This window comes from Lampris incognitus, chromosome 13 (genome assembly GCF_029633865.1).
Source record: "Lampris incognitus isolate fLamInc1 chromosome 13, fLamInc1.hap2, whole genome shotgun sequence".
Lineage (NCBI taxonomy): Eukaryota > Metazoa > Chordata > Actinopteri > Lampriformes > Lampridae > Lampris > Lampris incognitus.
Window position 1 is genome coordinate 35,900,143 of NC_079223.1, and position 13,419 is coordinate 35,913,561.

Consider the following 13,419-nt stretch of genomic DNA (forward strand, 5'->3'; position numbering starts at 1 on the left):
GATAGGATGGAAACGCGCAGTTTTACCACCGGACTGCGCGGACGCGGCGCAGTGAGCGGGCAGGCTACTGGAGATTGGCTCCCTCTACAGACTGTTTACCGACACGTCCCCCCCCCCCCGACCCGACAAGTCTCGGACGGGAGATCGTGTCCAAAAAAATAAGTCGGCACATTTCCCGAGAGCTCTTAAGCATGCGCGAAATCGTACGCGGGTTAATGTTGCAGGCGATGCATCTTTTTCTTCTTCTTCTTCTTCTTTTCTACACATTGTCCTCGTCGCTTTGTGTTATTTCAGGGGGGGGGGCATCTACATGTAATGGGGAGCTATACGTCCGTGCAGGTCCAACATGTGAAGGACCTCTGTGCCCCCCCCCCCCGTCTATGGGAGCAGGTGGTGACTTCACATCATCTGTTGAAGAGTCTGTCAGCAACCAGCACATTAGTCTCTAATATATCTCATGGTGTTTACAAGATGCCTGCACTTTAGGAACATCTGCTGTACTTGGCATGCGCACACGGCTGCGTTTCCCATTGGGTGAAGAGACAACAAGCGAAACAAGCGTGTGCCAATTGATTGTTGATCTGTGTGGATGGAGATGGCCTTATCGCCAGCTCCTTTAGATTCGACCTGCTTAACCCCCCCCCCTTGTGGGTGTGAATGACACAGGACACCAGAGGCTCACCCTTAATGTAAATATATATTCATTTAGCTCTCCGCACTTCGCTGCTCCAGAGTTGGGCGACACAGTTCTCGTGCCATTTGAATTGCTGCAGCGCTGATTTGTGCCTCGCTGCATAATACAGCTGGGCCCTGTCGCTTATGTCTCCTCTGCTCACTTGAGTGGATGAAGCAGTGAAGAATGTGACATACGCACAGCAGGCAAGCAAACCACGGGGGTAAAGTGAACCACCTGAGCAAATGATTGTGCAAAAGGTTGGCTTTGATTGACTCCTTGCCAAAATATTTATTGTGCTTGGCAAAGCTCTTCGGCTGATGCGCAAGCGACTGTGGACAGCGAGATGCAGCGTTTGATTAATCAAAGGCGTTTTGGCAACGGTGTGGCCCAAATTGACGAAAGAAGACGAGAGGAAATTCCCTCTAGTCCCGTTTCTCACTGCGACCACATCAGACAGTTGTGTGTGTTTGCAAAATCCGAGCCAAGGCTGATCTGGGTGGGTTCCTCCCTTGGGCCTTTCTCTAGGTGTGGGAAAAAAAAAACGAAATCTTACCAGGGGCTGACCATGTGTTGCACATTCTTTTCACACAGAGGAGAAAAAAAGGAAGTCTAAATTTTCTGTTAGAAACGCAAAAAAAAAAAAACAAAAAAAAAAAAACAAAAAAACCTGTTGAAACCTATGACCTCAAACGGCTCTGGGGTCCCATTCTGTCTTAAGTGAACAAGAGGGGAACATACCAGACAGCATAAGTATACATTAAAATGTCAGGGTGATAGATAGGACCTTGGCTTAATGGAAGTACAGCTTCGAGTTTCACAACATCTCTGATTATATTATTAGCTAACAACCCCCCCCCTCTCTCTCGCTCTTCATAGAGGTGCAGAAACAAACCCATCACTTTATTAACAGGTAGCTAGAGACAAGAGTTGTGCAAATCCAACATAGGTTAAAAAAATACAAACAGCAAAAATAATCTATGAGTAGTTGTCATCTTTATTTGCGTTTTCCTTTTCAACAACATTCAGCAGATACACGGTCGTGTCACAGTTACCCCGAGAAGCGCACACTCGTTCAGCTTGCTCGGCAAGAGAGTGCAAAGGGAACCGGCGGCTTTATGACGTTTCTTTCGATGCTGAAGGCAATGCATCAGGTACTGTTGGCTATTCAGCATCAGCCAATCAGTTCCTGATGCAGTATCATCCACATCAGAAAGCTCTGCCTTCACCCCCGGCATGAATACGGGGGGCAACGATGGACAATTTGTTAATGATAAATCCGGATCTATCAACAACATCTGGGTACTGTGAGGCGTTACACAACCCCCTCCCCCCAAAAAAACCCCTGCTATTCTTTTCAACCGACAATAATACAATAGCCAACACACAGTACATTGCACATCATCGTAAGTCAAGATGGCAGCAGAAACATCTGCAAAGTGAATTGATGCAAATTCAAAGTGGGCATACATTATGAAAGAGCCGCAAGAGATGGAGCGGCACTTCAAAAGGCCGTCGAAAAGATTTCTTTTTTTCTTTTTTTTTTAAAAGTGGGTAAAGAGGGTCTGAGAGGAGGAAGGACAGACAGCGAGGGAGCCTGTGAAATGTGCTTGTGTAATTGCAGTGACATCTTCATTGAGAGCCCTCCATCTTTTTTCCCTGTGTGCTCCGAGGGGCGTCGCTGGTGCGGGTCGATGGGAAGAGCAGCCGAGGCGCTGTGTTTAGCATAATCCCAGAGGCCATTGTGAGAGGAGCTCGTGAACGACTCACAGTTGCCAGCTGAGATTTCACCAAAACACAGCCGAGCGCAAGCAGAAAAAGGATGAGACAGGGAAGGTGGAGGTGAGGGAGGGGTAAAGGACTGGAAACGCAGGTGAGAGACAGGCTGGATGGGAGTAAGGGAGAGGTCAAGTGTCAGGGTACATCATAAGTAATCATAAAAAAAGGTGATATTTGTGTGTCTCGATGCACTTTTTGAAGTGTGTGCATGTGCGTGTGTTTGTGTGTGTGTGCAAAACATGTGCTCTCCTCCAGGTGGATTGCACCTGTTACCCCCTTCGTTCAAGACAGCAATTCAATCATCTCTCCCCGACTCACCCTCCTTTCAAAGCAATTGAAAAGATGATTACCTTTGATTTTAATGTCCCATCCATTCTCTTCACAGTTTCAGGTGAGAGGGATCTCTGGCGTGTGTTTCACACACTACGCTTTGCTGAGCGATTTGGCCAGCCTGCTCCATATTTCATAACGCGATAAAAAAAAAAAAGGGGGGGAATGTAATGCCCGCACCATGACGAGGTATTCTTTGTAGGTTCCCTGTAATGCAGGCTATTGAGCCGATCTAGAGTCAATCCCTTGGGGTGGGGGTGGAGGTGGTGGTGGAGGGGGGGGGGTATGTTGCAAAGGGCATATTGGACAGACTGCAGAATCTCTCCAGGTGATTGTGAGAACATAAAGCACCATCACAGTTGCCTGCAGAGATTACCCAGTCTGTCTCTGAATTCCTTACTCTCACACACACACACCATTATGTGATGGACATGTTTGCTCTTGGTGTTGTATCTATGGGAGTCAATTGGCAGCAGATGGTTAACATGGATCGGGATAAAGACCCAAGAAAGGACCCTGCCCCCCCCCCGTTCCTAAAAGGTCCTCTATTACCATGGTGACCGAGCCAGGGCACGTGCCTTCCATTGTTGGGTCGTATCCTCCAGGGTCAGCCGCACACCCAGCAAGGGGTCAAATGTCACCCAGGTCCTTCTCCCAGGTCATGATTCACTGGCCCACAGCCTTTGACCCCATCAGCTACTGCAACAAATTTAGAGATTGGGGGAGAGGGGAGGAAAAGATGGCACAATAAAGCATGCGAAGTTAGTGCTGCAAGGATAATGGGCTGGCTTCTGGGATATTTTGACAGGATTAAGTATTAGTTTTTATTCTGGTCTGCTAAATTTGTGGAATTGTCAAATAGAAACCTCTGGTAGCACATAAGAACAGGTTGGGGAAGTGGATGGTTGGTCTGGAGGGTCTGGAGGATCACCTCACATCTTACAGTATGTCCCCCTCTTGTGGTCAAGTAGGAGGGTTCACAAACTTCAGATCTTTTATGCACTTACTGCAGTTACAAAATGTGACATCCAAAATGCAGGTAACACAATTGCGTATGGACTTGTATAAAAAATTTTGCCTTAATGTATAATCTCCTATCTTTTTGCTGAGATTCATAAAATTGCCAATGGCCTTTAACCCTCAAATTTTTGTTGAATGATTTCATGGCAGATTCTTACAGAAACAGAAATGACAACACATTACACGGAAAAAAATAATTCAAACAAGTTTTCCATGGCCCTACTTTGCTGATGATCTAACTGTCTGCTGATTCAACGCGTGCAATTCAACCGACAAAACAGGCAGTTATCTCCACAAATTTTGGGCAAGTCTTTGGCCAGGGGTGCCATCTTTTCCAGTTAGCCTAGATGCATATTGGGATATTCAGGTCATTGGGTTGCAAAGTGTTGTTCAGGCGTTGACAAAAGAAAAATCTTAAGTTTATTAAACGGAACAGGCTGACAGTCCACACTTTGTTAGGCAGTGAATGAACAGAGTGGTTTTGACAGGCCTAACCTCTTAAGCTTCGGGTCCCGCTGAGCCCAGCACAGCTAGAGCTAAATGCCATCTGTCCCAACATCATGAGACCCCCCCTCTCCACCCCACCCCAACAATTTAGCATAAAAATAATGCAAAACTGCTATAATGGTAAATAAACACTTTTTTGCGGATCTGCTCAAGCTCCAAATTACACATTTCTGACCTTAAAAAACAAGTTGAATAGTATGTAAACAATAGCAGGGCTTACAGTGCACACAAGGTGATTTTCAATAGAAGTTATTATGCTCTATATCTTCTATGGAATAGATCTGAAACAGCTGCCTTAGAAGTCATAAACAGCAATCCAAGTTCTTAGGTTTTAAATTGAGGACCCTACTAGAGTTTTGTAAAGCTTTCCATATGAATGTAGGGTTTCTTTATGTCTAAGCCTGCTCAGCAGCCTTCCTTGGTCCTCCTGCTGGCCATGCAGGATTTGGAGGACCCGCACACGGAGTCCCACAGTAAGAGCACCAAGAGAGTCCGATGACCAAGAGGACACAGGAGAGAGGGGAGGGATGCTCGATCTACACCAATATTCATCACACTAAACTAAAAAAAAAAAAAAGCATCATTGTGCCTATCAAGGAAGTTCTACCTTATGAAATCGTGAGATGAGTTTTTGTCGCTTACATTGGTTTTCCCGCCTGGTTAAAAATCGAGTTGCATTTTCTCAATCCGGTCATCTCCGATTCCCTATTTTGACAATTTGTTCCATTACATGCTAATGTTCTCAGGTCGGCGATGAGACACAGCAGCACGTGACTGTACTCAACATGTGAGTTAAATGTCAGTGGGACAGATGGTTGCTGTACGTCAGCACACGACGCATACGTTTCTCAGGAGAACAGCGATTCGATACATATCGAGATGTCGCAAAATGACCCGAACAAAATCCCAAGTTTCAAAACGGCCATGAGAGTTACACTAGGATTTATACCGGGAGGAAATGGCGTTCACCTGAGGTGACGCCACCTGTCAGCCGGGACGGCCGGAGTTATACGGTGCGTTTCTGCACTGAACTGGACACAGCCCCATTCATGCCATGAGTCAGTCTTGTTTTCTTCTGTTTGTCCCTCACTGTGACTCATCAATGTCAACTCCGTGTTCTGTCCCCGAAAAGGGGGTCAGTTTTTACGCTTTACTGACTTCCTCACACAATGCGGCACAATGCGGGCAAGACAATAATGCAATGATATCACCGTATGAACTTTGCTCTCCGTCCTTTAACAACGTTGTCTAATCCGTTAGCTGTCATCTAATGTTAAGTCCAAAGGATGACCCCTGCGCCCTGCAGCCAACGTGTCCGCTTTAGCACTTCATTAAGGCCGCGCTCCTCCACTGTACAAGCAATTGTCTTCCTCCAACAAAAAAGAGACGCAATGTGTCAGCTGGAGGTAAATTTATCAAAGGAGCGCAGCACAATGGGCAGAGCAGTCCGAATTATGAAACTGGCCTGTAAAGGGCGTCCCGGTGAGCCATATTGTAAGGTTTGTTGATGGTCCAGTTTCCTCCGAGGGATGTGAGGAGCCGATTTAGGTGGAGATAACGGCAGGGGTATAAATGAGAGCGCGTAGTGGCATGAGTGTTCATGTGCAATAGGTGTGTATAGTCAATATGTGTGCGTTTTTGTCTTGTGTGTCAGGGAAAGAGTGTGTTTTGGGGAGCGGGGGGTCAGAGGGGGCCAGCGGTTTGCTTTGCGTGTCCGCGACATGCTGAGGCACACAGACAATCCACGGAGCTCTCGAACAATTGCAATCGCCATGAACTGATGTGACATGTGTATTTGTCCCAGGCCTTTCCGTTAGAGGAGCCCTACTGTAGATGTGAAAGGAAGAATAGCGGGCCACTCGGGGAGAGAGGGAGGGGAACAGGGACACAGGGTTCATGAGGGGATAAGATAGATAGAAGGTTTCGGGCATGCTAAAGGCCAGCAGACCAGGGAAGAGCAAAAACGTGTGTGCAGAGAGACACTCATGTGCAACACACCATGCAGGGAGAAGATATGCACTTGGTAAAGAAACTAAAGGATACTGGTGTGCATCCCGTTTAAGACAACGCCCCTCTTAATTGCACCTCGATTCATTATGTTGCCTTTCCTTTCGGTTAACTGGAAGTGTGTGTTTCGCAAATTGAATAAAACGCTGACTATACACAAGGACTACTAGACCCACTACACCCAAAATTATCTTACAATTACAGCCTGCAACACACGCCTGGTTTAACTTGCTATTCTACTGGCATGTCATCCACTCATTTATACTTAGCTCCTAATTTCAAATTAGGTCCTTCTCTACGTCAACATGGGGAGCAATTTTAAATTGCCAATTCCTCTGGTGTGTGACTAGTCGCCATTAAGCTTGTGCAGTGTAACTGCAGAGGAAATGGGCCGACGGTACATCAGACCCTTCTGTCTGGACCATATTTACATCCTATCTCAGTTATTGGATGCACAATTCCTCCACACATCCCTTCGCTTTTATCAGATATGCACACACACACACACACACACACACACACACACACACACACACACAAGGCAGACTATGATTATAATTTCATAGGCTGAAGTGTATCAGCCACTAGGGCAATTTTCTGCCATTTAAATGTGAATTTATGTCTCATGTAAATGAGTGAGGAGTCGATTCGGGCCTATCGGAGAACTGGCTTTTCCTTCCACGCATTCGGGTTTCAAGCCTCTGGTCATTTCAAGGGCTTCATTCATCACCTGGATGATGACAGCAGCACATTCAGGGGTACTGAATGAGGCCTCAGCATTTTGTCACCTTCTCCCCTGACCTAAAAAAAATAAAAAATAAATTGGAAACATAATCATCCAATATTAAACATTGCAGCAAAGCTCATCTGGTAAATTAGCAAAATATTACACCGGGGCATTTTGTTGCCAAAAGAATTTTAACATCATCTAAACAGCCGGATATCGGCCCTCAAATTCCCTGGCAGTTTCAGCAACGTTGTATTTAAGGTTTGATCACTAATCTTGAAGCAACAACCCCGGACAAAACACTCTAATTGGGCCATGTTTTGCAGTGTCAGTTATTGGCTGGTTTATTGGCCACATCACCACATAGCATGCAGTAATAGGTGACCTTTTCAAAGAGCATTCCATGACAACCGAGGCACCATGTTGCCAGCAACCTCCATCAGATGGCAGGATTTGCTGCTTGTTTCAAATGGAAAGAAAAACAAAATCTTTCGCTGGTCTCAGTGGTCCTCCATGCAGTAATGGCAGTCTTGCGTCATAAATACAATATATCCTGATTACAACGAAACAACCGCTTCCACTCTTAGCCGAGATGGAGAAAGGGTTTTAGGGTTCTAGTTGTGGGGATGCGTGCGGTAGATAATTCACAAATTAATTTTTGTCTCTCTTCGCCTGGAGCGGGTTAATCCTTTTTGTAAAAAAACAAAAACAAAAACACACACAAACACATATACAAACACGAGTCGAAAAGTTTCCTAGAAAGTCTTCTGAGTCAATGTCTGAGGCAGTGAAGCTATATCTGAAGGAGGGGACCATGGCCATGTGCTACTACTGCTACTTATCATATGCACTCGCCTGAGCCTACACTTCCAATACAGAACACATGCTGTGTGTAGCTCTCAGCCAACCCCCCCTTCATCGCTTACCCAAAAGTCAACGCTTGCTCCCTCATTTGGTTATTGCCTTCACCATACAGTAATACTTTCTCATAGCATAGTACTTATTTTATATATTTGAATTTCTAAAATACAGGGTACAAGTACAGTACATGACATTTTATGGCATTTAGCATAATAGCCACGTGTAAGGATGGAGGAAATGGGGAGCTGCACAAGGGTGACAAGCAGAGATGCAAAGCAGCACCAGCTACTTGCAGGGGACCAAGATGTCAGGTGGACACGTGCATCTGAAACGAGGCTGATCCAGTACCGTAGTAGTTACAGAGCGGGTAAGACCTGCTGAAAATACAGTGCAACTGTAGCTGGGACTATCTGTGAGCATACGGTTGCCATTGTGACGCAAATTCTATGGGGACCTGCTGATCCCCTCCCTTATAAATTATATATTTCTCTTAAGAGGAAGGAGGGAGCCAGGAACACAATCAAACCGCAGGCATTACCGCAAATAAGAATCTACCTTTGGCCAAATCAAGACATTGCAAGGTATATTGAGTGGCACCACGTCATATAGAAAGAGGTGCCACAGCGCTTATGGGAGAAATGTGTCACACGAGACGCGGAACAGGGTGTAGGCACTACATTTTTGAGGAAAATAGGGCGCGGGACGACCGGGTCCACGTAGGTAAAGTGCTGTGTAATTCCATCCTGGAGAAGGGACTTGAGGGACCTGCAAGAAAGCGATGTGGCTCGCCATGCATTCTTGATTGATGGTCTCCGTCTGTGCAGTCGCTGACTGAGCAACATGTAACATCTTATTCGCACACATTTAAGTGGGCATGCACACGTTCTACAGAGCACTCACTGTAATGCATGTGCACCACACAGAACCTTCCTGAAGGCGATGCACACTGACTAGACAATATCGCGTATCACAACACCACACATATTCAGTATGGGTCGCCCCCCCCCCCACGCACACACACACCATCCTTCCCTCTGTCACATCTGTTGTCTGGTGCCAAGGCATGTCTAGTCTGGCTGTTTGCCAGTCTGGGCTGGTCGCCACCATGGCCCAAGCAGCCTATCAGGCAGGCCTAGCTTAATGCTGACACATCGCTAACAGCAGCCAGGGAGCGGAGACCTCGGGGAGATGCTGAAACATCAGCCCAGCACCATTTGGAATACCCTCGCTCAGCCATAGTTAAAAAAAATTCCAAGAAAAATTTAAATTCAACATTTATTAGGAAGATGTGTTTTAAGGGTTGAATAATTCATATTTTAAAAGACACATGTGGCGGCAATGTGTAATGGCAGAAATGGAATTGTATGAACACCAATATCAAGTGCTGAAATAACAGGCTAACGTACTGACAGGCCAGCGTCTTACATTTGATACCAGATCAATGTAGCGTGGTATTAATGGTGTAGCGTACTAAAACCTTAAGGGCGCTGGCTTCAAGAGAAGATCTGCCTACGTCTTTGAAGTGAATGCAGTTTGAAGGATCTGATAATTGGATTTGGCACCAAATTGAGGCACTGAAGCGATGAAAAGGTATTGAAAGTTTCAAATTGTTCCGCTCTTACATTATGAATCACTTTCTTCTTATTTACGGGGCAATCAACGGATCATTTTTATATATGCAACGCACGTGGCATGCACAGGTGCATAACAAAAACCTGCTCGATCATATAATAAAAATGCGCTTACAATCAAATAATTGATGAACTAGTATTGGTGTATTCAAAAACACAAATTAAGATCCCCCTGCGTAAATTAGATAAGGTTATGTGTCTAATGTTAACTGCACCATTGTGCTTACCAAGTCATGCAAATGAGATTGGCAGAAGCGAGCATGTGCCATTGATAAGCACATGTATAACGAGGAGAGCCACTGATTGATGATGCAAACCTTCTCCCTATTGCCTTGTGTGTGACCTCTGACTTCCCACCCCTCCAGGGGTTAAACTTATTACCCTTTGACTCCTGTGACCTCCGGTGTGAAAGGAAGGAGATTGAAGGATGACCACAGCTTTGGTCCTATTGGCCGCTCCCTGACCAAGCTGTGGCCAGAGGGCTGACCATCCAAACCCTGGAGGGAGGTGACCCTCGCCCCGCCACACGCACTGTGGATAATACTATTAACGGGTCAATACAGGCCTAACACGGGGGGAGAGGGAGAGAGCACCGTTTTAACCGTAAGGAGGAGTGGAGGAACAGGGTTTAGGTGAGAGATTGTTGGAGGAGCAGATTTGTAGCATGTATTTTGCATCCGGTCTGTCGGCTCCGTTTGAACAAATGCCCCCCCCCCCATTTGGTTTGCAAAGGACTTGGACCAAAGTCATCGATAGCAGTGACACCACACGATCAGCTTTAATGAAAAATAAACACCGAAAGCGATTATTAGGTGGTGTGTGGCCATACGTAGACCGTGCAGTTGGTGGTGTATTGTGAATGAAAATAACAGTGAAACGGTTGAAAAGACATCTTGATCTTTCTTTAAAAAAAAGAAAGAAAAGAAAAACAAACTTAAAAGCATCTGGTAGCCTAAACCAAAGCAAATAATAGCTTAGTCATCCTAGCAACATTCCCAGTCAGACATTACATTAAAGCTCTGTGTGTCATACAAGGCTGAGATAGCGGAAAGTGAACAGGAAATACTGCATGCAGCTATGAATTATGTAGAAGTAATGAAACGCACCTGCTGACTATGTTAGCGGCTGACCCCATGGTGTGTCCGGTGTAAAGTCCGTTGCGTGAGTAAGAGGGTGTATCAGTTGGCCAGCAGGACAGCACGCCGCGTGGGCTCCCTCCCTCTCTCTCTCGCGCGCGCTCTCTCGCTCTCTCTCGCGCGCGCGCACGCACACATACACGGCACGTTTGGCATAACGCGCTTCTGGTACTTGGATCACGGCGCGTTCGTCTCTCGCCTCTTGTCCAACAAAACAGCTCAGTCCAGCGTTGCTTTTTGACACTTTGACGGCTGCCTATCGCGTGAGCGAAACGCGGATCTACCTCGTGCAAAACATTGTGAGCAATTTAACAAGTAAGCGCCACGTCTCCAACGCAGCTAGCTCGCCGAGGTTTTGTGTCCTTAGACGTTCTGCAATGTAAACACCCTTACCCATCCCCACAACAACTCGCACTGTCCCGCTCCATCTCTCGTCTCAACGAAATAAAAACAAAACATTTAAATTTTGCTCAAATTTAAAAAAAACAAACAAACAACAGCAACCAACCCCGTGTTGTTAGTATAGTAAATAAATATCACACCATGTAAATCCCACTGGAATTAATTGAATTACATTTCTCCGTGCAAATATCATGGGTATGCAAACACAGGTTGTAGTCGAGGCATATATAATGTGCTTTGTCTCTCTCCACCCAGAGGAGACTTCAGCACTAGTAAAACGTAATAAAGTGCAGGACTCCATAAAGCAGCAAGTGGCTAAACGTATCAACCCCGCACAATTTTGTTTTGAAAAAGGCATTATTACTGGAAATCAAAGAAACTGACGCTGTAGCCACATGTAGCACATCAGAGCCATTCAACTAAAGTTAAGAACTGCGGCTGAGGCAGAGCACGTAAACAAAACAAAAAATAAATCACACTCTCACCAACAATTGCCCAGAAAACACACTTCAAATCACACATACACATAGGCAGTCGTTAGCATGGAGGGCTACTGAATTCCTCCGACTCACGAGGAGAGGGAGCCACTAACGAGCGTGGTGAATAGGAGACGGACATCCAAAGGCAGGGGGGGGTACAAAAAAAGGACAAAGTGAGAGATGAAAACGGAGAAAGAAAGATGAGTGCAGTACCTTCCAAAGCATCCATGGGAGCAGAGAGAGCGAGAGGGGTGGGACACCTGCAGAACCTCGCACAGTCTATCCACAGCTCTTCAGCGACTGCTGTCTTACGGAGGAGAGTGTGTGTGTGTGTGTGTGTGTGTGTGTGTGTGTGTGTGTGTGTGTGTGTGTGTGTGCTGAAGCAAGGATCCTCCCCCTCCTTCTTAGGACAGTGCCTCCCTAACAGGATGAAGGAGTAGGTGGGGCCACCGCAGTAAGGCAACACGCGCGCGCGTAACGCGCGCACGCACACACACACACACCTACATCGCCATGGCCGTCATATCCTCAAATCTTCTACTCTTTACAGCCTCCACAATTCCATCTTCTGTCTTTCTCCGAGACTTTGCTCCATCTCACTCTCCCATACTTGTTCAAATCCCCCTTGTCTAGCTGCTCCCTCTGGATCGCGGTCTATCCTCTAACTGTCCCGCTACCCCTTTCTTCCCACCCCAGCCTATCCCTTGCCCCCGTCCCCTCCTCTTTAACTGTATGGTGATATTAACATGGTCTCATTAATCTGGAGAGGAGACAGACATATGCCGTTTGGGGCTGGTGGTCCACAACCTGCTGGACTCCTGTGTGTGTGTGTGTGTGTGTGTGTGTGTGTGTGTGTGTGTGTGTGTGTGTGTGTGTGTGTGCGTGTGTGTGTGTGTGTGTGTGCTCGCCCGGCCCGTCTTTAATACTACAGCTTGGATTACGTGGGACAGTCAGAAAGCATGGTGGGTTTGTGGGATGAAAGAGGAAAGATGGTACCATTATCAACAGTTGCACGGTCGTATTTTCAACAATTTACAGTTCTTCCGCTGGGTCTCTGCACCACCACCACCACCCCTCCTCTGGCCACCAAGCACAAATCCCATCTGAGTCGCCATCCTTACATAAATCATTCCCTTATTCCATTGGCCACACGTTACACTGAAAGTATTGATCCATCCACCACCTTCTGCTTCAGCCTTGATTGCTAAGAAACCCTTCTCAACAGTGACAAACAGGAAGTGCAAAACAAGCTACGGGTATGTTTCGATTGACAACGATGGTGGACTCCGAAGCTTTGCTCACAACACTTCTGAGAAAAGGATCTATGCCTTGCCATACACACACACACACACACACACACACACACACACACACACACACACACACACACACAATGGATGCTCTAAGGCACAAATCATAAAATGTCAGTTGCTAAAAAAAACCCCATCATAATCAAATGTGAGTCTCCATGCAAGGCTGTGTTAGTATGACATAGCAAAAAATTCTAGCCATAACTTCCGGAGAGGGGAGAAAAAAATAAATGGAGATTATCAGGAGTCAACGTCTCCCTATTGGTCTAGGCTGGTAAAACGGCATCTTAAATTCTCCTGGATTTTGTCAGGATGAAGAGAAACTAAAACATCCTCTTACCAATTACACTATGCTTCTGCTTTTGGCGTTTTGTTCAAAAAAGGAAACAATTATTTACTAATACATGGCGGAAAATAATTTTTTTCCCCAACAAATTATAAGAGCGACCAAAACCCCCGACAGGGTCGTGTCTAAACGGACATTTTTACCTGTCCCTTTCTAAATGAAAACAGAGCTGAAGAAGAGCACCCACAGCTGTTTCCATGACAGCGCAGCT